Here is a 26,516-nt window from a genome sequence, read left to right on the forward strand (position 1 = left end):
ATATCTTAGAATTTTTTCTGAACTTTTAGGCAACTTTATCAAAAAACCATTTATTCAATACTCCCTCCTTATGAAAATTTTAACGCTTTTTTGACCATTTTCTTGTTGATTTCAATTTTTAGAAGTTACTTTCGGCCAAATTTTTTCGATAACTTAACCATTCTTCCAGAATCGTTCATTGAAATATGGGTTTTTGTGGAGTTTTTAAGAAAATTGAAGTTCAAACCAAATATTTCTTAAATCTTGTACGGGACCATCAACATGTTATATTTTTCGAATCAGTACGTCGAGATCTGTATCCTAGAATTTTTGTGAACTTTTTCAAAAGCTCAATTTTTCAATGGGTATGAAAATTTTGACATTGTTTTGACCATTTTCAAAAATTACCTAAAGACATTTTATTGAAGATTTAGACCTCTAGATGTTACTTTCGGTCCCATTTCTTCGATAACTTCACAAGTCATTCAAATATGGCAATTTTGGGTATGTTTCCCAAAAATTTGATTTCGAAACAGAATATTTTGAAAATCTTGATGTTAGGCTATCAGTACACCATGTTTTGCGCATCAATACTTCCTGGGCTTTATAATCACCGTTTATTATTGAAATTCTGATGCGATGTTGGCAATTTTCTTGAAATTTTTTAGCAACGGGAGAGTTCACAAAAAATCGCAGTAGGGTTATTTTTAAAATCTGTTAAAAAATTTTGAAGAGAGATAATTAACTAAAAGTACCCGTTTTGTTATCGTATAAATAAAAGTCAGTCTTATTAAAATACAGATTGTTTGTATTTTTTTTTTAATTATTATTACAATTGTGAAATATCGATATTTTGTTTTTTGTTGCTTCTATTTTGTTAATAATTTTCTATATCCAAAACTGATAATTATTAGGATTTTTTTAATTTTTTGAGAGATACACCGACACACTCCAAGAAACAAAACAAAAAATACAGTACGATGCGGTAGTAAAATACAGGGTGTTTTATTTGAAAAACTGAAATAACGATACTTGAAAATCGTAACGGTTTAGACATTTCTTATAAACTCTCTGTACACTAAAATTGAATTTAATTGATACTACTATAAACTATTAACATTCGTTTCTTTCTCGCCATAAATTATGATAACACAGATCTTTGTATTTTTTTTTGTCACCCTTGCATGGCTAACAAAATTCCAGAAAACTCGAATAACGTGACAATGTCGCATCAGAATTTTACAAATAAACCATGGTTATAATAAATAAATAAAACACTGTGAATAGTCGAAAATAATTTTAATGTATGCTACCCAAAGAACAGTACAACATTCGTCCCTGTTTTTTTAGCTGCAATAATTAATGAGATATCAAGGACCGCGTGTTTAGTGACTCACCCTGTATATTTACTGTTTCTTAACTGATTAATTAATAGTAGTGTCACTTCCAACATTTTTCCGTACAACCACAGATTTAAATACATACGTCAAGATATTCCAAAAAAAAAAAAACAAAATCAAAAGTAACCTTTGCAGAGCCTTGAAGTGGTTGTAATATTCAGGGTGCTTCACAACACTACTGCATAATTTTAATGATGGCCAAAAATAAGTAAGTAATGCTAATGAAAGCGCAGTCAATTCTATAATTAGATAATGATAAAATTTTATGGTTAATTATTAGAAAATAATTCTTATTGTAACATTTTAGTAACAGTTCGTTCAAGTTTTAGGCGTTTCCAGAGAAATTCGTAATAATGTATCAAGTAATTTTTTGCTAATAAAATTAACGGTGATGTAAAGCAATTTTGATAACGTAGCAAATTTAAACAGTCTGTACCTTCTCTATTTTTCGGAAATTATGCAGTAGTGCCCTGAAACACCCTGTATAAATGATGGAAATGTACAGCGGTTTCCAAAAATAAAGAATCTAAGATCAATAAATCGTATTACAGGATAGAAAGCCAGATCTCAAAAAAAACTGATCAGAGTAATATATAATATACTTCATTTTATATTTTCGATTTAGTTGCTAATGTAATTTCAAAAGGTTACAAATTACCCTCTATTAGTCATATACAAACTTATAATTTAACAAGAAGTAAGGAAAATTTGCGCCTAAATTTGTCGATGTTAGAAACTGGCAAACAAAATACTAACTATTATTACATGAGCATATTATCTTCAATAACATTAAGAAACTAGAACATAAAAGAAAATTCGTAATTTTCGAAGTAGTAGAGCGTATTATAACGCTTGTGACTGTGAAACAGTGCACAAATTAAGAAAATGTGTGAAAATTTTCGTAAATGGTTTTTTGTTTTTTATTATCTAAGTTCTGAATTATTAGAAAGCCTCTACTTTACACGTGTACTAACGCCCTCGTGCGATTCCACACCTCGGCTAGCAGCTCTTTTCACACTCAAAGGAAATAATGCCTTTATTCCAACTGTAAACCAACGTTAAAAAATTTCTTTATTTTAAAATGTAACTACTAAAAGCATTGGTATAAGACGCTACATAATCCCAAAAGATATGTTTTGAAAATGTGTCTTTATTTTTGTCTCTTGATCATAAATTTTGCACAACAATTGGGACGTGCCAATATTGCACCAGTGTATCAAGTTTCTGGAAGCTTTAACGATTATGTTATACGTACTACGAAAACCATAAATTTTGTCTATAATGCTCGTTTACTTTTGCTAAAGATGTATCGTTTATTTCATTCTTTGTATGGTCTGTGTTGGAAGAATACAAACGCGACAACAAAATTGACGAAGTATTATGAATCTGGAGCAAAACATTGTGTTTATTGAGTGAAAAATATTCACATCAGATATAAAATTATCTTCATTAATTTTTTCCAACAGGCATTAACAACGGACTAGTATTTGAGATAATGGGTGTAACAAAATGTGTCACCATTGGTACTCCTATAAATTATAAATCTGCACGTTCAATATTCTGCTACTTATGTATGCAACAGGCTATTAATAAACTAACTAGGCTACCGTTTCGTCGCTGGAACGAGACCATTTATAGTGTTGTCACTTGTATCCATCCATTTTTCGAATGGTTACAATATTTAGTTTGTGTTTTTGAATTCGTAGGTTAAATTTTATTGAAATATGAACAAACATTTATTAGCCAATGACTGAATATGAAGTCGTCAACTTTCGAGCGATGATATAGACACATCACACATTTCAAGTCAAATTTATTTCAAAAAATTCGTGATGACGTCATCAATTTTTTCGACAGAATGAACAAACCCCATTTACCATCTAAGATACACGCAAAATCTATCTAACAATCGCCGACAGCAAGCAAACACGAAACTGAATCCTGTTAAAATTACCCTCCTCGCATCGCTAAGTAAAGCAAGCAAAAAGTAAAAATGGCGCAGTTCGTTATGTGTAGATAACCCTAAAATGTCGACAACCTGGAAAGTAGAAACAACATGAAAATAAACTGACGCTTTAATACTGTCATCCGCCTCCAGCCAGTTACGGCAATCGATTCAGCGTTGATTTGCTATTATTGTGTGGCAAATTCACCGCGAGACAGTGCATAATACATGCCCCAAAGAAGTAAAAAATTATCATCGAGCATTTGCGCCGCCGTGCGACCGTCTCCAGCTCGCATCGTTTCTTATATTTCCAGTATGATTCACGATTGGTTACAGATATTGATCTGGTGCCTGTTTATTCGTAATCTACGCAAAAGGTCCGGCGGATTCTTGGATGTTACGTCCACATTTGGCACAACGTGGGGCTCTAATTGGATTGTGTCCCATTTCTTCATTTAGTCATTATGTAATAATCCATCCGGTAACCAGAAACTTCACAGATTCAAACTAGACAAAACTATTGTAACAACCAAGTTACTGGCTACTGAAAATTTTGGATTTCAATTTTTAGAGTGCCACTCAAGCAAGGTATTATAAGATTAACTCTCACTTTCCGGGGTTGTTCATTTCAATGTAACCTAACATTATACATAATTTACTAAAGAAAGTTTTAATTCCCGAGCGTAAGCTGGGGATGTTTTGCAATAGTGCCACTTTGACGAATACCTAATTTCATGATGGCTCGAAGTTTCACTACCTGGAGAATACGAAAGTGTCGATCACCAGTTTCCGTTTGTCTGTCGCCTGTCTGTTGACTATTTTATTAGACAGATAATCTTACAAACTACTGGACTGATTGCTATAAAAGTTTAGGCGTACTTTAGACTACATAGTAGATCGCAAAGCGCTATTCAAAATTTTTCTGCTCATTTCTGCCAAAAATTTGATAGTAAATGTCGCTTAAATTTCTTATTAGAACATGATCATTTCTGAATTCCTAAAAATTTTGAGGCAGTGAGCCCGTTTTTAATTTAATCAATAAAACAAATTGCTTCATTCATACTTTCCTGTTTTCTCGACGTTTCATGACCTCCAAAGTATGAAAATACAGGTGTCCGAAACTACCAAAACGAGTGTTGTCAAATTTTATGTGTATGCTAGGAATATCGTGTAGACGATAAAACGCCAATCACAATTTGTTTAATCAACGTCACCTCAAAATTGTGCCTAATAATTATTGTTATTGAAATTTTATGAAATAACGTGTCTCTTGTATGTACCTACTTGTGGTTTATGAATACGCCTTCAGTTTTTCCTGTAGGTGTCCAGATTCAAATCGAATAACAATCTTTTATACTACTTAAAATGCACGGGGTGGAGTATCGATTATTTTTTTGCAATGTGAAGGTCATGGGTGCGATTACTTTATGCAGCTTCTTTCTACACATTATGTATATTTTTACCTCCTGAGCTTTAAGCTAAAGATTTAATCGAGTCCATTGGACGACTGGTTACTTTTATGTTTTCTATACGTTTCATGACTCATAGAGTACGAAAAAATATGTCTCCCGTTTCTTCTGTCTGTCTGTCTGTCTGCCGTCTGTTCGGTTTTTTATTAGACAAATAATCTCAGAAACTACTAGACCGATTGTTGCCAAATTTTATGTAGGGCCCGGACTTTTTGTTCCTGTTTAAGGCATTTACATAAAACTTAGATATAAATGTGTTTCGCAAAAAATAACGTTATTTGAGCCTACTTTATAATTGCCTAATTGCCTAAAATGAGAGTATGTGACCTAAAACTGATTTTTGTGACCTAAAACGTCCTAAACTTGCTTTTTTGCAGTAATTTCACAAAAATCTACACAATGGGTGAGCCGAAAGCAGACCTTTCCAGGAAACAACACCAATAAAGTGCGGCAGTTCTTTGAAAGACATCTTGCGCCTTTACTTTCAACTCGAATACTTTATCTTACAAACAAGTTTGTAATACATTTTTATTAGTTCTTTTGTAAATGCACTTCTGCTAATCCCACTTGCCATATTTCTGACGTTCAGTTAAAATTGTGTCGTGGTGTAAGTTTGGTGTTCACTTGTGAAATATTCTTAAACATCCTGATGCCTAAAGAAAAAACCTCAACACGGTTAAGATTAACCACTGGCTCAAATCCATGGATGAGGCCAATATATATTAAATTGCCAACGATGCCAGCGGATTATTCTGTAAAGCATATGGCAAAGTGGTAAGCATGTAATTACGATTTTCATCAATTTGTTGTTTAAATAACATACTAAATTTTAATTTTAATGTTGAGTATTCAAGCTTAAGTGTGAAAAGATGTTTAATTTGGAACAGCATGTTTAAAAAATATTTTTGCAGATAATCGCACATCAGTGACATGTGAAAATCTAGAGCGATATACCGGGTGTCCCACGTAACAATTTCGGGCGCAATAACTCAGGTATTTTTGAAGGGATTTTTATGAAATTTAAAACAGGTGTAATATAATAGCTAAAGATTAGGCTGATAACAAAAAAACTATTTTATCGTAGAGAACACGAATTTTAACACAGCTTCCTGTTATTAAAAATTATTCAAAATCGCGTTATAACTTTAAGCAACTAAAATAACGCCTGTGCGCGAAAAATTAATTAGCTAAATCACTGTTTTTGTTTAAAAGAATTACGTTAATAAAAACGCAAAAATTAATTAATTTGATTTTTTAAATTTAACAGTGCTGTCGGTGCAAAACAATTGCCTGCGTCGCCGAGTTCAATTTTGTACACCCCTAATAAACATTTTTGTCAAAATCTGACAAGTTATTGAAAATGGTTCGTTTTTCTTTAATTATTAAAACACAGATCATTTTAACCTACGGAGAATGCCGTACAGACCTAAATGAAACAATCAGGACTCTTATCGAACGGTATCCCGATGAGAGAATAATAAATTTATTTGAAGATACAGGATTACCTAAAGACCTAAAACGAGTGAAAAAAACAAGATGTTAAGTACATCTAGCAAAATTATTTCCATTTAAATTAGAATTAATTCCTGAGCCAAAAGCAATTTTGCACCTTCGAAAAGGTTGTAGCCGAGCAACTGAAAATTAGTATTTTGTTAAAATTCATATAAAATAACGCTTGGCAAACAGGTATCAAATTACCGCAAGGGAGTCCAAAATGCGAGGAATGCAGTTTTTTTTTTCATAGCTACCTATCCCTTAATATTTTTTGGAATTATTTGCGCAATAATTTATCGTTTTTTGTCTAACCAGACGTATTTCGGAGATCAATTTTTGCATACGGTATTTACTTTTTATGTTTAATCAAGTGATGCAAAACTTAATTAATTCAATTAAGGCATGGAAAATTTACTTTTTAAAGATAATGATTAATCTCATCGGTTCATATTAATCCTCACCTATCAAAATACCTACATTTCAAATTTCATAACAATCCGTTCAAAAATACCTGAGTTATTGCGCCCGAAAGTGTTATGTGGGACACCCGGTATAGTTTGTCATGCGAATGCCCACTTGAATAAATTATTTACTATAGCATTACGAGTATATTCAAAACTATAAATAATTAAATATAAGTATTATGTTAATTAATATTGTGAATAACTATTAAACAATATAAAGACTAAAAAAAAACATTGTTTTAGTTGCTTTGAAATTTTGCAGATTTCAGATTTGTATCAACCTATTTGAACCTATTTCAACATTTTTATAACCTAATTTGAAGTTTTTTAAAGCCTATTTTAGGCGCCTTTTTCGCCATTTTTTGTGACCTAAAATCCGGGCCCTATTCATTAGGAATATCGTGTAGATGACGCTAATTTTTGGAAAAAAAATCAAAATTGTATAACAACATTTTGCAGTTTAACATTGAAACTTCATAACTGAATGCTCTGAAATCTTGCAAACGTTTTAAGGTTGTCGTCAGCAAGATAAATTGTTATTCAAATTTTTTTCGTTTATGCCACCCACCCCTCCCAAAAAACATGACGTCGTTTTACAATTTTGCCGAATAAATCTTTAAGTTTTATAGAATTACTGCTGCGTGTGTGATTAATGAATCCTTGTCAAATTTTTACCCTAGACAACCAGGTTTCTGGGAAAAAAATCAAAATTTTACAATTCAACTTTAAAATTACAAAACCTAAAACTCTAAAAACTTGTAAGCGTTTTAGGATTTTCATAAGCGTGGGAAATCGTTAATAAATAATGTTTAATTTATGCCCTCTAAAAAATCATGACGCCATCGTGATTTATGATTCAGTGTCGAGTTTTTACCCTAGACAACCAGATTTTTGGGAAAAAATTAAACATTTTATTTTCTAATTTACCTTTGAAATTGCAAAATCGAGTGCTTTGAAATCTTGCAAACGTTTTAAGCAAAGTAAATCTCTAGTCAATTTTTTTTTCGTTTATGCCTCCCCAAAAAATGAGACGTTCCAAAAATTCGGTTAAAAGTAATTTTTTTAAAACACTTCTTGGAAAACGGTAAAAAAATTCCTACGGTCGTGGACCAAGATTTTTGAAAAATTCCTTAAAGTTCGGTTTGCGAATGATTTTTTTTTAAATATCTCGAAAATGGTTTTTTATTTAGTTTATTCTGGAAAAATCGTTGGAATTTTCGGAAAAATTGAAACCGAAAATAACTTCTGTAAGTCAAAATCTACAATAAAATATATTTGGTAATTTGGGAAAAATGCTTGAAAAAAGTCAAAAAATTGGCAGAAAAAACCAAATTTTTGGAAAATTGTCTTCAAAAAATCTGAGGAAATTGAGATTTTTGAAGTTGCCTAAAAATCTTCAAAAAATTCTGAGAAAAAATGAGATGTTTGAAAAAATTGATTAAATCTTCAAAAAATTGTGAGAGAAATTTGGATTGGAAGTTGCCCAAAAATTCCCAAAAAAATTCTGGAAAATACATTTCGACGAATTGATTTAAAAAATTGATGGCGTCGGGCCAAATTGTAAATATGTATCATGGAACGCGGTCATAGAATTCCTACGGTGGTGGTGGTCTATGACCAAAATTTTTCAAAAATTGGTTAAATTTCGATTTGAATATGGATTTTTTTTAAATCTCGAAAATGGTCGTTTTTCATTTATTTGATTCTGGAAAAATTGTTGAAATTTTCGAAAAATGAAGCCGAAAATAACCAGTCGAAATCAACAAGAAAATGATGACTGAGTAATTTTCAAAAAAAATTCTTAGAAAAAATGAGATTTTGGGAAAGTTGCCTAAAAGTTTTTAAAAAATTCTGAGAAAAATTGAGATTTTTAAAAAATTGCCTACAAATTTGTAAAACATTCTGGGAAATACATTTTGACGCATTGATCGGAAAAACGTTACATATTGATGGTCTGGGGCCAAGATTTTCCAAAAATTCGGTTAAAAAATATATCTTTTTAAGATATTTCTTGAAAAACAGTCAAAAAATTCCCATGGTGGCAGACCAAGATTTTTGAAAAATTCTTTAAAATTCTGTTTGCAAATTTATGAATATTTTTAGGAAAAAAATTGAGTGCAGTTAATTAATCAGTCCTCTCCTCTGCGTTGAGGAGACAAAATCAATGAAATTTCATTTTCTTTTAACTGATGATGCTTATAATCTGAACATACTGATAGTCCAAGCATGTATTGAAAAACTGAGAATATCTATTTTTTTGCGCACATTTCATAATTTTAAAGAAGCAGGATTTGTCGGACTATACTTCAAGGGCAAGAGAAGTTGTGTCGGAATAATCTTTGACCAATTTTTCATTTTACCAAATATTAATATCCTGGCCTATCAGTGAACAGTCATTTGGGTTATCTAAAAATGAGAAGCATAAACAGTCGAAGTTAGGGTTATCATAATAATCAAATTTTATCATTTTTTCGAAGAAGCGTCTACATAACCGTAGACCATTTTCTTTTCTTACACTACTATCTATATTTTTTAATTCATCAGGTGTACGGGAAGCTCTGTCAAAATAACCTTAGACCAATTTTTTTAATCACCATAGTTATGTAATTCTAAAAACTATCAAACCACAAGGGTAGACTCATAATATGTTGTACAATGTACATTTTATACAGGATTTATTCATCAAAACTTTGAGATGATGTCCCAAGTTTTTGGAGGCAATGAGCAGAAACATTTTGGTTGGCGATTTACCATGCTTACGATAACCGGGAAATGTTTACAAAATCTGAAAGTATTCGGTTTTGCAGCTTCTAAGTTCAATATATGAGATGATTTTTTAAATTTCTGAGATAGTTTTCGCACCACTACGCCACCAAATTACGTAGGCCATCTCAATACCCCGACTGAATAAAAAAAAAAATAACGAAAATAAAGGCGGATTCATAAACCACAGGTATAGAATAAGTATGTTATTTTAGAAAATTTAAGTAGCTAACAGCCAAATTTTGGTCAACGTATTAATATTTACACAATATTCCTAAAATATATCTAAAATTTCGCAAATCAACAGGCAACTGATGGTAGGCAGACGGAAACAACAAATTGACCAAATGGATCCTATTAGAATGATACATAAGTAAAAACAAAAGTAGTGTACAGACAAATATGCAGTTCTGCGTCGGCTGTGTACAATTTAAGGATCGCAGTAGTATCTATTTTTGTATTTTTGCCTTGACCAGACTCTGAGATTTAACGTTAATATCTTTTTTAATGGCAATAAGAGAGATTGAGCGTCATTAAAAAGTGGATTTTCTTTTGAAGTGAAAATACTGTCTAAACTATTTAGACAATTTTTTTCACACTTAGTCCCTTCATTCGATTGTGTTAAGTAAATTCAGGTCATCGGATAATGTGAGATTTGCTTACTTTTTCATTTAATTAGAAGAAATGATGGCTAAACCTGGACCCGGTAAACCTCCAAAACCGATAGAGGTGTTAACCTTGCAACACCAAGAAAACGCGAAATTAGCCCTTCATTAAAGTTACAATCCAGTAAATATTTCTCCAGGCATAACAAGCAAGGGGTAAAGAGCAGCGGTTGAAAGTGAAACAAAAACTCTTGATAAAATTAAAAATGAAGCTGATCCCACGTACGAGTACTTAGTCAAAATAATGGAAATGTACAATTTCCAATCCAAAAATAAAGCTGTCGCCATCATATCAACAATTACGTTAAAACGATCCCATCGCACTTAAACACCAGAAAAATGAATCAACGCCGTAATTGTCACCGCCTCCAACCGGTTACAGCAATCGATTCAGGATTCAGCGTTGATTTGCCGTTATTGTGCGGTAAATGCAGCCCGAGACGGTATGTGGGTACATGTACACCATGCATGCCCCAAAGAGTCAAAAATTAAGAGTCCGCATCGAGCATTTGCGCCGCCGTGCGGCCCGTCTCCGACTCGCACCGTCTCTTATGTTTTAGGCTGTAACTCACGATTGGTTACAGATATTGATCTGGCGGCTGTTTATTCGTAATCTACGCGAAATTTCCGTGCGGATTCGTGGGTAATATGTCCACGTTTGGCGGCAGAACGCGGCCCTCCTTGGCACCTGTCCACCTCGGCCTAATCGCGCTTTTTCTGCATTCGGCCTGCGGCGCGTCGGGGGCGTCGGGACGCCGCCGCCGCCGCCTCCACCGGCCAGTATCGACTCAGGATGTGCCGCTGCTTCCATTTTATGTGATGCTCTTCTAGCGTAATATCATCGCGGATAGTGGAGTCGAGCGGTTTAGTACACGACAGTCAGTTGTTTGAGCGACCGGCCGAGGGGGAGGCACGGCCGGGGGAGGGGAGGCGAAGCCGGATTCACGCAGCTCAACGTTCGGTTTTCATTGTTTTAACAATTTTTTCGTTTTAAATTGATTTGGAGCGCGCCCGCTTAGAGCGCACGGATACTCCTCCCTCCCACGAATACTACGTGGAGGGGCTGGGGCTCTTAATTATTACAGAATCAAGATTTTATACGCAAATCATAATTCATTACTGTTGTTAAGTGATTTCCGATAATGCGGCAAAGATAGACGACCTAGATTTGAATTACCTGCTTGTGGCTGGAACCCATTTGTTTGTTCTTCGAGACTCTATAATTTTACGTGATGTCTGCCTTACTTATTTATTATTCTCTTTTTCTCTTTTAAAATCGAGCGTATTTACATCGATCTTTATCGCTCTACTCGTTTCAACAAACTCTGATTGCGGCGCTTCTTGTTCCTTCTCTATATTTGACTACGTAATTCGTTTTTTTAGGTATTTATTGTGGATTTTGGTTGCGTTCATTCATTCTAAGCGTAGTTAGGTTGGTAACATGCATCAAAAGATTAGGACTACTGTCACCCGATCAATCATTCGTTGACACTCGCTGTCACATATTTGGCACATTAATTGTCAAAATAACAATTCCCGACCAAAAAAAATTGTCATAATTAAAGTTTCATTGTGAAATAAAACAACTATTAGTCATGAATATAGGAAAAACACAGATCGAGATAGCGACTGTAAAATTCGCAACCGAATTGAGAAAAAATCAGAATAGTAAAATCTTGAAGTTCGAACACGTCACGTTTGATGACAGCGGTGACGGTGACAGGATGCGTTAACATAAATGACACTGATGTTACATATCTCAATAAATACCAGTTTTAAACGATGAAGTCAATAATAATAGATATGCGGCAGTTATGAACACTTGCAATAACGCTCTTTTATAAAAAGTAATTTTCCGACATGTCGCTAAAATAATATATAATTTTACTTCCCAATCAATACTTTCGAATTGTCAGTCATTCTATGTTTATATTTTATTGCGTTCACAGCTTGTAAAGTTGCAAAAAAACTTATTGACAAAGTGGATTCGACTAATAGCCTACACTTGATTTGCCTTAACGTGTCAAAACAGAGTGACACAAATGACAAATATATTAGGGATATTGAACATTCCAAATTGTGGCTAGAACCACGTCGATGTATAGCTTATAATTTATAATATACGAATTTCCTGAAAATTTTTTGTTTGCGACTTTACTTAACGAAAATCCTGTTTTTAATTTTCTAAGCTTTACTTTAATATAGCAGATAATTTGACCATGTTTCCGTTCAAAAACTTGATATACCTTGAAATTTTCAAATATGTGACAAAATAAGATTCTAAAACGAAAAACTAATAAGTTTCCATGTGAACCTATTCGATAATTGTCATGTAAAAATGCATTTTGTAGATTTTACCTTGGAAACAATATTTAAAGCTTAATTTAATATACTAATGTTCCATGTAATCTACGAAACTAGTGGGCTGACTATCGTGAAATTTTATGTGTTTTGAATAGCCAAAATTAGTTTGATCATTTTGTGAAAATATATGAATATAAAATAACATATTTCTATATCTGTGGTTTATGAAATGTCGTTGATTTTGTACTTTAAACGTACAAAATTTTAGAAAAAAAGTCAAGGTTGTGTCAAGTTTTACAATTAGTGATAACTGAAAGCTTCAAACTCTTGCAAACGCCTTAGGCTTATCATAAGCACCGTATTAATCAAAAAGTTTTCTTCTTTATCTCTCTCAAAAACTTGATGACGTCATGTTATAATTTTGCTGGATAATCTTGTCCACCTCCAAGGGTGTGAATTGGGAAATGAACGTTATCTGCTTGAAACGGTGTGCAAATAAAGTTTGTCTAGAATTATAAGAATTTTATGGACTCCCAAAGTTAATTCGTTTTATAGCCCTGTTGTCAATTTTATTGTACAGCTGAAGAGCAGGGCGAACTCAGGTACAGAAAACATCGGCTTTCCCCTGACAGGCTCTTTACCTTTACAATAGAATTGACGCCTGGGCTGTAAAACGAATTAACGTTGGGAGTCCATAAAATTCTTATAATTCTGGACAAACTTTACCTGCAAATATTCTAAATATATACCGGATGTCTGAAAAATGGGGGATTAACTCGCCGCTACGTTCTCAACAATCAACTGGTGAGTCTGGAAAAATAGTAAAAAAATTCCTTCTCACATTTTAGTGAAATTATAATGATTTCCAAATTCGTTCTTTTACTACGTCTAACAACTAAACAACCCATTCATTATCACAATAACTAGTAATAAAACTTTTAGTTAATATTTCTCTCGCCCATGACCATGTTTAATTACCATTTCAGTTAGAATGTATAAAGATATGGTTGTGTTGTTTTTGTAATAATTTGATAAGTAAGCCGTAAAAAATGTTTCACATATCAAAAATTGTCAAACTTTTCAAAACCACACGTTTAAAATATTCTCAGATAATTTTAGGTCCCCTGGTGTTATATTTTCGAATCAATTTACAGGAATTTGGTGTTTTGTTGCTGGATGAATTTAAAAAAAATCTTTTGAGCTTTTAGTGTTTTATTTTTTACGAATCTGAAAAAGTCTTGAATGCAGCAATTTTTTTTTAATTCGGGAGACTCTTCGGTACCCATGGTGTATTATTTTGGGAGCCCATTGAGATGTTTTTGGTAAATTATTTAAAACAATTTTGGAGGCCTTTGGTGTTCTATTTTTGGAAAATTCTGACCTGACCTGTTTTTGAGTTAATTTTGGGACGTTGTCTTTTTTTTTTTGGAAACATTTAAAATAATCTTAAGCTTCTGTTTGGAAAGAATGTGAAAGTGCTTTGGAGCCTCTAGTGTCTTAGAGAATATGTAATTTGCCAAAATCAATCTTAACAGGTACAGCCGAAAGTATTATTACGCATTAGGTACGTGCAGTGTTGCCAATTTTACTTTTACAAAATTACGTTTTTTTCATAATCTACTTCATAAAGAACTTTTTTATAATTTTTTTGGGACTTCCGAAACACCCGGTATAAATAAATAATGCAACACGTATTTGATAATTTTTCAATATTCACCCCCTAAGGGTGTAAAATCGGGGATGAAAATTAAGGGTGAAAGGATAAAAATGTTTATGGTTGATTTGGTTGAAATACTTGCTTTAAAGCAATAAGAAAGATTTTTTTAAACCTCCACCTCTCAGGGTGTGAATTAGAAAATGAATTTTATTTGCGTTTTTCGATATCTCTTTAAAACTGTTAGAAACAGAAGAAAAAATCAAGGCCAAAATTATACGGTTCTTTGAGGACTCTACTTTAAAATTATTTTTAACAATACAGAGCGTAACACACTTTACTACTTTTTTTTATATATACATATATTTATTTTTGAGACATTCCAATTTTTTTGAAATTTTTTAGCAATGGCAAGGTTCAAGGGTTCACAAAAAATCGTTGCAATACGGTTATTTTTAACACCTGTGTTATAATATTTTGTAGAGAAATAAATGAAGGTACACGCTTTGTTGTGGTATAACTGACATGAAATTTTCATATACAGAGTGTTTATATCTTTAAAGTTCATAGTTACTGCCATTTTTTATTTAATGAGAATATGTCAAAATATATATTGTGTTTCATTTAAAGAACCAAGTTGTTTGTGACACCTTGAAAACAGAACACTCTGTATAGTTAAAAATGTAGAGTTTAGTTCTTAAAGAACAACTTTGGTCTTTGAATTTTTGTTGTATCTCTAACAATAATAATAATTGATGAAATATCGAGCGCGGTAAGTAACTTACCCTGTATAAATAATGTAAAAAGGTATTTCATAACATTTCAATATTCTTCCCCTAAGGGTGTAAAATCTGGGATGAAAAGACAAAAATGTTGTTGATTTGATGGAAATATTTTAAATGAATACAAACCAAAAACACGAAATTTGTACAGTAGATTTATTTTATGGTCTAGGTGAGCAATAAAAATGCATTTTTGTACTATAACATTTATATATATCAAAATTGTTAAAAATACAAGCGGGAAAGCTGTGTTCCTTTACCTTGCTACTTATAATTTTACTATTTGCCAACTAAATTTTAACCGGACAAGTTCAATCACCTGATATCATTCTCGTTTCTTTTTTATTCTAGATCTACTAGAATATGAATAGCCTGTCGGCTATCGTTTATAAGTTGAAAATTTATTAGCCGGATAATCTCCGAAATTACTGAACCAATATTATGAAATTCTAACTGTACTTTAATACTTCGTGCAGATGGTAAGTATACTCTCAAAAAAAAATTGTTAATTAAATTTAAGTAAATTTTACTGGAAATGTACAGTCCGACGTGGTAATTTATCTTAGTTTAACGTGGCATAATTAAACTTTGCAGTTTATTTCAGAAACCGCGAACAGATAACATGGCGTTTCAAGATTTAAGCATTACAGAACAATGACCAAAATTTAATTATTATTTCGTACATTACATATCAAGAGAATAATTTTTTTTTTCTAAAAACTCATACATCTTAAAAAATTGACATATGTGATCAGAAAAAGCTAGAATTGTTTATTTCATTCCGATTATAAAAAGAAGAAATTAGATTCCACACATGAACAAAAACTATAGAAAGAATTAGTTTAAATTAGAACTTCCATTTTGATAAAAAACGAGTAGAAAGCATAATGTAAACAAACAAAGACAACTACGTGATTACAGGGTTTGTTGCTTAGTGTAGCTTTTACAAACCCATTTATTATTTTCGGACGTGTCTGCTAAATGGTGTAATCACGCCTAATTTCAGCCAAAATTCATTGGTTTCTCGTGAAACATACCTCTTTAAATAAAGCTTTTAATAACACGACATCTGTTTTAGTGGTAATAATAATTTAAATCCGTGGAACTAGTTTGCTATAGATATCCTATAAGAAGTAATAACGCTACATTATTTTAATAGTTTGCGATCATTAATTTCTAGACCAGTGCTAATCGATTTTGCAGAATAAAAGACTATACATACATTTACATGATTTGCTGTATAAATAAATAAATTATATCGTTTAATAACGTCTTTCGAAAATTATTATGGAATATTTTTTTAGTTCCATAAAGATTAATTGAGTAGAGTTTTAGATTAAGTTGTATAAATAAGGAAAAATGCTACAACCGACTTCAGCAAGATGCAACAAAATCAGAAATAATAGTATTTCATTAACTCCAAGTTTCAGTGGGTTGCTGAATAATGCGCTTTAAAAATATAAAGCGATTTTTTCTTTCATGTGGAAACGTAGATAATTTTACTACTTTAAACAGTTGTAAAACTTATCAACACCCACGACTTGCATAGAGAACGCTGTGCAATGAAAATCAATTATTCGCGCTTTCATCTTGAACTTTACACGTATTCATGGTGTTGTTTAAATAACGATCCTGACAAAAATGATGGAGTAAGATTTAATACAATGCACAGATGTGACACTTAAAAAAATCTTTTAGTTCGAGATCATTAACTGCACAGAGCTGATTACAATAAGTACTGACAACAATAAAACTAATATATAGAAAAAAATACCTTCTCATTTCTCAACAAGCAATTTAACATGAAGCTACACATGCACATCACTACCTTTTATATCTTTATCATTGCCACATGACTAAAATCCGTTATCAACAAATGAGAATGTCGTCATATTACTATCAACAACCTTATAAAACACGATTATATCGGTATATATTAAAGAATAAATAACACTGTTCTTGTTTCCGTTTTTATAAAAACAAGGAGTGACAAGTTGATAGTTAGCACGCAAAATTCATTTTTGTGTAAAAATAAAACATACTACTTCGAAAATAACCACGTAGACATAAACATCGAATGTTTATATGTGTATTGAAACGAAGAGGTACAATTTTTGTGTTTAGAGATACCTGTTTCCGACTTGTCCGTGCGTATTTAACTAAATTTTCTTAGAATTGTTCATTTAAACGTGTGTATTATTCATGTACGGTGTTACGTACAATCGAGAAGACAACGAAAGCAAACAGGAACACTGCTTCAGTTAAAGTAAACATTTTATGCTCGGATTGAATAATGTTTTGCATTAAAAGTCTACACAATGTGCAGATATCATTTTAATGTTATTTCCTGTAGCTGTGAATATAATGTATGTAAGCTTCTTTACTTTACGTGCATTTTGATTTTTTTGCAATATACCTACTATTAAAATTAAAATATGAAACAAATGCATGGAAATAAAATATCTGCAGAATTAAGAATCTACAAATTACCATCTATCCACATAAAGACATTAAAAAATGGTTGGCTGCATTTAGTACATCCGGTTTTACTACAAACGACGAGAACTGTTGTTTTTTAAATGGGGTACTCCCTTTTTAAATTGATTAGCACGCTCTAGTTGGCATGACACAATAATATCGCAAAACAATACCAATGACATTTAACGACTGATCAAATATCGGCTCTAGAATATAAAAAACATCATTTTGAAGGTAACAATTGTACTAATTGCAGATTCTTAGTTGCAGCTAAGTTTGAATCAAAATGTTTTGGTTCACAAGATATTTCGTGTTTTAACGTTTTAATAATGTTTTAATTATTTAGCTATAAAACAGCAAGAGATATTTTAGATTCAAGTATGGAACTGCAAAATCTGTGCTCTATAATATTAAAAATGACTTTTGTCTTACATTAATATTTCAGAAATAAGCTTTCTTGTTTTAAAAAAAGTCTGGAAGACTCGTTATATCCAAAAAAGGAAAGAAAATATCAAATTGTTGGATTATTATAAAAGAACAATCTCTTATGTCTACGTACAATTAGCAAAACTTGGAAAATTAATAATCCATTTAGAAGTATGCAATTAAAACGGGGATATCGTTTACCTACTGCAGTAAATTATCAAGGCTCATTAATTGTTGACACTCTCGTGTTTCGATTAACCGTGCTGCAGAAGTCGTATGATAAATAAATACCTTACCACTTTGTCTTTCGATTTATGTTATATATGCAATATGTCTTAAAACTTCTAATGAGGATACTTTTCTCAGATTTCACTTACAATTAAAAACCATCTCTATCTCTCAACTCACATTTTTTGAACTAAGGAATACCCATTTGAAACTAAATAACAGTAAAAAATGCGGTGAGTTAACACGTCGTCGACCACGATATCACTATGATCGTTAGCGTTATTGTTATCGTTTGTTGGCAAAATAATGACAACATTACGTTACTTATGTTGTGAGAGGTTTTGGATTATGAACTCCGAGACAAGCGTTTCGTTAAAAATATACAGGTGAGGGAATCCTGAGAATAAAGCTCTTAATAACATAAGCTGCTACGTAAACATATACCTCGTCTTTTCAATTTGAAAAAGGGTTTTTTGTTTTTAATTAAGTTAAACTGTCAGAACTGTTCTTACCCGAAATTTGCGCTGTGACATGGATTTTTTAGAAAAAACAGTATGTAATACGTGTATAAGTGTACAGCTTGTTTTTCTAAATTCATTAATGTATTATACTTTAATCACCCATACCCCGCCACTGTTTGATTCGAGCGCATCATGTTACGAAAACACACTTGTCTATTTTGGTCTAGAGTGACCATGATGGGAAACGGTTTAACAATGGATCCAAAAATATGAATGAATTGATAAAGGTAGAAGTTATACCTGTGTTAGTGAGTTTTTCTACTTAAGAATATTTTGGTCGATATTATTTGGTGTATCACTCTTGAGATTTGACCAATAAAAAAATATAATAGACAATAGCAATAACAGCATCATAAAAAAACAAAAAACCCCATCCGAACGTATGCGATTTTCGCATTTACATGTTTGAAACCCAACACTCGACGTGATCAGTAGACAGCGGATTTCTGTCGGGCTACGTCACGATATAGGTGGGGACGCGCTGCATCGCCGGGACTCAGTAGCGGGTGATAGGTAATCACTGAATTTAATTCTCACTTGATTCCATAAATACAAATAACGATTTATTAATCAAACGGCTAAGTAAATGAGAACTGGAATTAACAGCAGAGTGCAACGAAGCAGCGTTATTCTAATCTCAAATAAACGAAGTGCAGCCGGTAACTGCAATAAATTCCCATCCCGTACGAGCCGTACCGAGTTTGGCCTTGTCTAGCCCGACAGAAATCCGCTCTCTAGTGATCAGCCACGCAATAACCTTGCGGGAAGTCTGCTTATGCTAGGATAAAAGCTTGCTGTATAATTTCGATTTTTTTGGAAAAATTGGGATATTTCGGAGAGTGAGAAAATCTGAAGACGAATTCATAAAAAACAAGTACAGTAAACAATGTCATCACATTGGTGCTAGGGATAATTAGGTAAATTTGACAACATTCCGTCCAATAGTTTCTAATAAAAATCGATACAGACTGCTAAACAGACGGAAACGGGAGACTATTTTTTTTTAATCAAAGGGCCATGAAACATCGAGAAAACAGGAAACTGACAAGTCGCCCTATAGAAGTAAAACAAAATAGAAAAAATGAGTAGTATACTTGATAGTAACTACATATAATATTTGCAACACTGTAAGGATCCTGCCAAAATTTAAATAATAATAAAAAATTGGTCTAAAGAGTTTAGACAGTACTTCCCTCACTGTCGGAAACTTGACGACTGCATGGCTATTGTGTTTTTTTCTCATTACATTTTTGTAGTGGGAATTTAAAAAAAATTGCGATGACGTCAACATATTTGCAAGGACACGTATATCAGTTGGGATAGATGTAGTGTAATACTAAGAATAAAATTATTGTATTCCCAAATTTTCGGGAAAATGAATTGGGTAGTTTTGAATATTGATTTTTTATAATCAATAAAATAACGAAACAATTTACTCACGTATACGGCAACTGAAAATCGTTTATGTATAAACATTCTTAATTTAAGATGACAAGCGTAACAGCATACGTGTGAGTCAAACAGAGAAACTGTAAACAAAACGACCATCGGTTTTATTGCTTCGACTTCCGTTTATTATATAAAACATTGGGTTTTATTTTAATTCTTGACGGTGAAATTCACAATTGGTTGATTATAAACATGTCTATTTCACATTCGCGGAACCAAGTGATCGCATAAAACAAATGCAGGTCTGTAATGTTATAGTCGATATAAATAAGCGTGCTACCCTTATGTTTCAACCGAGTTTTTCCTTTAACAAATTTTGTGTCTACCAAATTGGGTTGGTTGAGGTGTAATAATAAGTGTTGCCTTTAATTTAATCAATAAAATAAATTGACTTCATTAATTTTTTTGAACCACCTCTTAAGAAAATCTAAAAAATATGAATGGAATGATAAATCACAAGTACAAACTCATCATTATTTTGCATTTTAGATAGGATTTATTCAGCAAAATTTAAGGGTGACGTCATCAATTTTTTTAGGAGGGATGAACAAATACATTTTGAACAAAAGTTTACCATGCTTATAATAACTTTAAAATATTCCCAAGATTTCAAAGCATTCGGTTTTGTAATTCCTAATTAAATCGATAAAATAAATTCACGCCTTCATTAATTTTTTTGAGTCACCCTGCATATGCAAATCCAAAAAATATGAATGGAGTGATAGATCACAAGTACAGACTCATCATATTTTGTACATTTTAGATATGATTTATTCCACAAACTTTTGAGCTGACGTCATCAAGTTTTTGGAGGGGATAAGCAAATATTTTTTGACTAAAGATTTATGATGCTTTTTATAGCCTTAAAACATCTGCAACATTTCAAAGCATTCTGGTTAGCAGATTAAAAATAAATTTCAAAATGTTGTTTTATAATTTTGATTTTTTTTCCAAAAATCTGGACGTTTCGGGTGAAAAGTCGATTCAGAGTTGTAAACTACATGTGTAGGACTATGTTATTTTATACAATTGAAAACCCATTTACTATGTACAATTTTGAAGTGACGTCATCGCATTAGTGGTGGGGATGATTAGACAAATTTTGGTTAGCGTTTTACCATCTACATGATATTCTTAATATAAGCACAAAATTTCACAACAATCGGTCGAGTACTTTCGGAGATTATCTGTCTAATAAAAATCCGGGACAACAGACGGACGGACAGACGGACAGACAGACGGAAATGGGAGACCTATTTCTTCGTCTTCTAGGGGTCATGAAAGATCGAGAAAACGTAAAAGTAGAGAGTCGGCCGACGGACTCGATTACAATACTTCCTTTGCTTACGCTCGGGAAGTAAAAAGTGGTTGTTTTAATTATTGAATAATTGGTTTAAAATTATTTATACAAAAATTTTCGCACCCTAGAAGTACAAAGAAGTTAATTTTTTTAGATAAATTATCAAATTCGATTTTGCAAAATTTATTTATTTTTTATGGTAAGCCAGATAAGTTGAAATAAATATGTACTGATACGCGGAACTGGTTAACTGCAGGTAAAACAAGTTACAATACGTATAAGGATGAACACACGCGTGAACTTTACCTTTTGTGGTTATTATGGTTAATTTAGGTTTAATAAATATTTTAATTGTTTTGTTTTCATTCATTTATTTTATTCATAATTTTATCTATGTTATAAATTTCTATATTATATATCTTAATGACCGCAATAAATATTCTATTCTAGTTTATTCTATTATAGGTATATTTCAAATGAGTTTTTCAAAACAAAATTTTGTGATGACATCATAAACTTTTTGGCAAGGACACATACGTCAACTTGGATAGGCACAGTAGGTACCAATATATTCTTAAAATTTCAGGAAAGTGTGGTCGATGTGATAAATAAAATTAATTATTTTATCGATTTCACCCTGTATCATCATATTGATATACATACCACAAATGTAGATTCAACGTTTTGAGATTACGTCATCAAGTTTTCGCAGGGGAGAAACAAATACATTTTGATTAGTGATTTACCTCGAAGCGTTTGCACGAATTGAGAGTACTCAGTTTTGCAATTTTTAAGCGAAGTTGGTAGAGATGATCCTACAAATTTAGATAGCGTTTTACCATCTACACTACATTTCTATAACAACCATGCAATTTTACAATAGTCGCTCCAGCAGTTTCGGATAAAATAAATTGGAATACAGACAGACAGTACATCAAATTAATCTTCCATCAGGCGAACGCATTACAGTACTTCCCTAGTTTTTGCTCAGGAAGTTGTCATTTGTATCAACCACGAAATCATTATCATTGTTATCGTTTTTTGGCAAATAACAATGATACCAATACATTATTTAGTTGTGAGAAGTTTTATTAAATTATGAACTACGAGACATGCGTTTCGTTAAAAAGCCTCATCCTCAAGATTCCGTCACTAGCAACAACGTAAATCGTTGGGTCTTTCAACTGTATAAAAGTTTTATTGTTTTTTAAATAAGCTGAAGTGTCACAACTATTCCTATCATAAATTTGTACTAAGGCACTGTTTTGAAAAAAAAAAAAACATGTAACACGTGTAGAAAGGTGTATTGATAAGCAGTGGCAATATAAGATCGAAAAAACTTGTGTAAAAATAACTGTTCCCATAAATATTTATGGAGCCCAAATTTAGGATCATTTCTTATTTAACAAGGTTGGGGGAAAAGCAATTAGAATTAGTAAGTAGGTAAAGTCATTAGGTACTTCCATTTGTATGTCTTACAGGGTATCGATCTCTCTAATGATGGTGCTACCATAAACTTAATACATTTTCAATAACCCGAAGACATTATGTTTGACGTTAATACCTTCTAAGTAAGATAATAAAAAAGTAACAATGAGTAGGCAATGATCGAGCGATAGAAGAAAATTTCATAGTTAATGATTTATGCATGATGTACCTAATGACCCAATTTCACGTCGGTATGCGTGAACAGAAATCAAAAAATGCGAATAAAAGCAATAAAATCGAATAGTTCCTGTAAACACGAATTTTAACAGCGGAATTTATTAATATCGCTTAATACCCATGACCTTTAAATTACAAAACACAAAAGATAAAAACGAAAACAAACCCGCCGCATTATTTGGCGCAAATAAAATTTTAAACAGTTTAGTTTTATGATAATAAACAGTTTGTTTACTGTAGTGCCCGAATTGAAATTGATTTATGACGTGCGTAGTGCCACAAACCCGACTTTCCCAATTCTTGAAAATTGCACGTTACGCCAAAACTAAGTCGCGTACGTCACCAAAGCAAAACAAAAGCACATCTCGGGGGCACACGCGCCCGCCGCCAAGCGTGTACTCACCGGGGGCAGTGTCGGGGGCAGGGCGCCGGGACGCCTCCGTCGCCTTTGTCTCCACTGTGGCGCGGGCCGCGTCTAAAACCCGTCGAAATGAGTAATCAGCGGCGTAATTTTTCCAGTGTGCATCCGGCCGCGATGTAACTGCACGGGCCGAACAGTGTGCGACGGAGAGAGGCAGAGAAGCGAGAATGAAAGCCTTTGGACGTCTGCGGGGGGTTCCGTGCACAGCGGGAGGGGGGTTGGCAAGCAATCGGACTGACACCAAGCCTAGGTCCGGCCATCTTGTGACGGCAAGCGCTCTCGCCCGCAAAACGGCCCCCGAACCGCGGAATTCGACGCGATAACGCGCGAAAAAGCCCCAAAAAGTGACCACCAGTGCCCCCGTGCCCACGCCGACTGGATCACGTGCACGCACGCAAGGAGCCCAAATCGCGGCGACGGCCTTAAGGTTTTTCGAGTTTTTACTCATGAGTGATACATTTTTGTGACTGTGACCAGCACACGCACTTTGGATACAAAAAACCGCCGCCACGGCCACGAGGTGAGTCCCACTCGAACAAAACTCCTCGATTGTTTGTTTATCTTTGGTGATAAGGCCGCCGAAGTCGATCAAGATCTTTCTTGTCGATCGATCGCCGGACGCGGCTTCAAAATAGACGGAACTCGCCACTAACAGCGATTTTTTTTCGAAAAATTCACCGCCGAACGACTGTCCTGAATGTTATTTTATGTAACAGCTGCATGCACGGCGAAATAGCGGTACTAAACGTTCATTCTCAGCGCTGTTCTTTCATTGTGTCTTCCTACATCTCCGTTTTCTAGAAAAACAATTCAACGCTTGCTATAGATAATTGTCTATGACGAGGTAATTACCCCGCGTACACCAGCGTCCTTAGTTACCCATACACGGATTCATTACTTTATTATTATTTGTTCGATAAAATTATCTTCGCCGGTTACTCTAATACACGAATAAGCTAATTACGACCAATTTCCCTCTTACTCAGGCCACAATTAAGTTTCTCGTTCCAAATGTTTCAAGACAACGTCCAACACGTCACTCAGTCAAAGCTAAAGGTTGACCAGGTTTAGCCCATATTCTTCCCCACTTATCGATAAACTCGATGCTTTTCTTCCCATCGTATGGGTTATAAATAAGTCGGATTAAGAAAATGGTTGTTAAGGTCACCTTTGTCTGTTATTATTTGATGATGCTGTGACAGTTTCGACGTACAATTTAGCTTCGTCACGGTGTTCCATGTAAATCCTTTTATTTTTGAAGTTTCAATTAACGAAATTCGACCGACACACTCGCATTTTTAACGCGCTAGAAATGTAACGTTTGTCTGATTGTTGATTTCAAACTAATTATTTATACTATTTGGGTCGACGAAGGCCGTTGACCTGGTCTGTTGGGACCATAAAATTTTCAAAAAAGAAAAATCGAAAAACAATGAACGCTGATGTGAATAATTAATGCACAATTAGGGGCCATCAAGTTGACAACGCTTCGGTGGCTTACTACCCTATATGTTTCATGTTGGACACTTTTCAAAAATCTCCAAGAGTAAACCATCTATTGACGTTTCTATATCATTGAATATGGTTATTAAATTGTGCAATAACACGTTTAAAATATACAATATGTTACATATTTATATTTTAAAAGGTGTGAAGTTGCACTGTAATACTAATAAACAAGAATGGGGATAATTTATCGTATTATTTTATTAGTCAATTACAAAATATGTAAAGAAATGTTAATTCAGCGGAAAAGGTCGATAAAGAGGCATGATTGGATTATTAAGTGAAGTCGAAAATTTGTCTTTATTTAAGTTAGAATGCACGAGGTTTTTACGTCCTCTGATGTTACTTAATTAAACTTTAGATTAGATTGCTACATAAGCAATATTGCTCTACGTAACCTAGGCTTGATATCTTCTAATAAATTTTACGGATCATTGACAGAGTTTGTTTCCTTTTAAACAAATCTAGTAATCATTGCCCAAAAAAACCCAAAACGGCGTGCGAGTCAGTGACTACAAGGAGTATGCTTTTTTGTGACAGTGACCACTACACCCACTTTGGCTACAAAAAAACGCCGGCACGGCCACAAGGTGACTTCCATACGAAGAAAGCTTGTTTGTTTATCGTTGTTGATAAGGTGGCCGTGAAGTCGATCTCCTTGTTTCTCGTCGAGCGATATTCAGAACAGACGAAGCACTTTCTGAATGGCATTTTTTCGAAAAATTGTGGATACTATTTTATGTAGCAGGCGCGTTTTCGAGAAACACGATTGAATGCTTGTTGTAGACAATTACCCATGGTGAAGTTCTTAGTTACCCGTATCCGGCTTCATTAGTTTATTAATTGTTCGATAAAATTATCTTCCCCGCTTACTTTAATGCAGGCATAACTGTTAATTAAGTTTTAAGACAATTTCTGGCAACCTTGTCGTGAAAAGCAGAGATTTGACCACGTTTAACCCATATTCTTCCACTTATCGAAACCGGGTTATAAATAAGCCCGATTAAGAAAATGCTTGTTAAGGTCACCATATTATTATTTGATGATGCTGTGGCAGTTTCGACGTACTTCAGCTTCGTCACGGTGTTCTATGTAAATCCTATTATTTTTTAAGTTTCAATTAACGAAGTGGTTTTTGCAACCAGACGCATTTTTAATGCGCTAGAAATGTAGCGTTTGTTTGGTTGATGATTTCAAAGTAATTATTCATACTATTTGGGTCGACGAAGGCCGTTAACCTGGTCCGTTGGGACCATAAAATTTTCAAAAAAGAAAAATCGAAAAACATTGAACGATGATGTGTGTAATTAATTCGCACTGTGGGGTCAGTAAGTTGGCAAGGCTTCAGTGGCTTACTGGCCTACATGTTATACTTTGTACATTTTTCGAAAAACCAGGAATATGTAAACACGTATTGACATATGTGGCTGAAAATGGTTGCGTAATGAGGTATTTATGCTTTATAGTGCGTTATTAAATGTTACAATGACAAGTTTAATGTATATGCAAGATTTTACAAATCATTAATATATTTCTTTCTTTTGTACAAGACATAAGGAGTGGCGTATTATAATCAAAACTCGATGCGACTGCAAACAAAGAT

General features: G+C 33.3%; 2 protein-coding genes across 15 annotated transcripts in view; one reads left to right on the forward strand and one right to left on the reverse strand.

Moving 5' to 3' along the window:
- Positions 1 to 23,536, reverse strand: part of LOC135134663 (WD repeat, SAM and U-box domain-containing protein 1-like) — a 64,149-nt gene extending 40,613 nt beyond the window's left edge. For 3 of the 4 annotated variants that reach the window (XM_064063416.1, XM_064063415.1, XM_064063412.1), the window contains exon 1: positions 16,694 to 16,767. The gene's annotated coding sequence lies outside the window, so the exon portion shown is untranslated. Of the gene's footprint in view, positions 1 to 16,693; positions 16,768 to 23,389 lie in introns of those variants that run through there. The other variant, XM_064063413.1, reaches the window with a different exon arrangement.
- A 126-nt stretch (positions 23,537 to 23,662) lies between these two features.
- The window catches only part of LOC135134660 (bromodomain adjacent to zinc finger domain protein 2B-like), a 99,984-nt gene continuing 97,130 nt past the window's right edge, over positions 23,663 to 26,516 (forward strand). For 7 of the 11 annotated variants that reach the window (XM_064063396.1, XM_064063406.1, XM_064063405.1 and 4 more), the window contains exon 1: positions 23,664 to 23,927. The gene's annotated coding sequence lies outside the window, so the exon portion shown is untranslated. Of the gene's footprint in view, positions 23,928 to 26,516 lie in introns of all 11 variants that reach the window. The other 4 variants (XM_064063403.1, XM_064063407.1, XM_064063404.1 and 1 more) reach the window with 1 other exon arrangement.

This window comes from Zophobas morio, unplaced genomic scaffold (assembly GCF_036711695.1).
Source record: "Zophobas morio isolate AGI-343-1 ecotype UQ-CSIRO unplaced genomic scaffold, CSIRO_AGI_Zmor_V1 ptg000023l, whole genome shotgun sequence".
Classification (NCBI taxonomy): Eukaryota; Metazoa; Arthropoda; class Insecta; order Coleoptera; family Tenebrionidae; genus Zophobas; species Zophobas morio.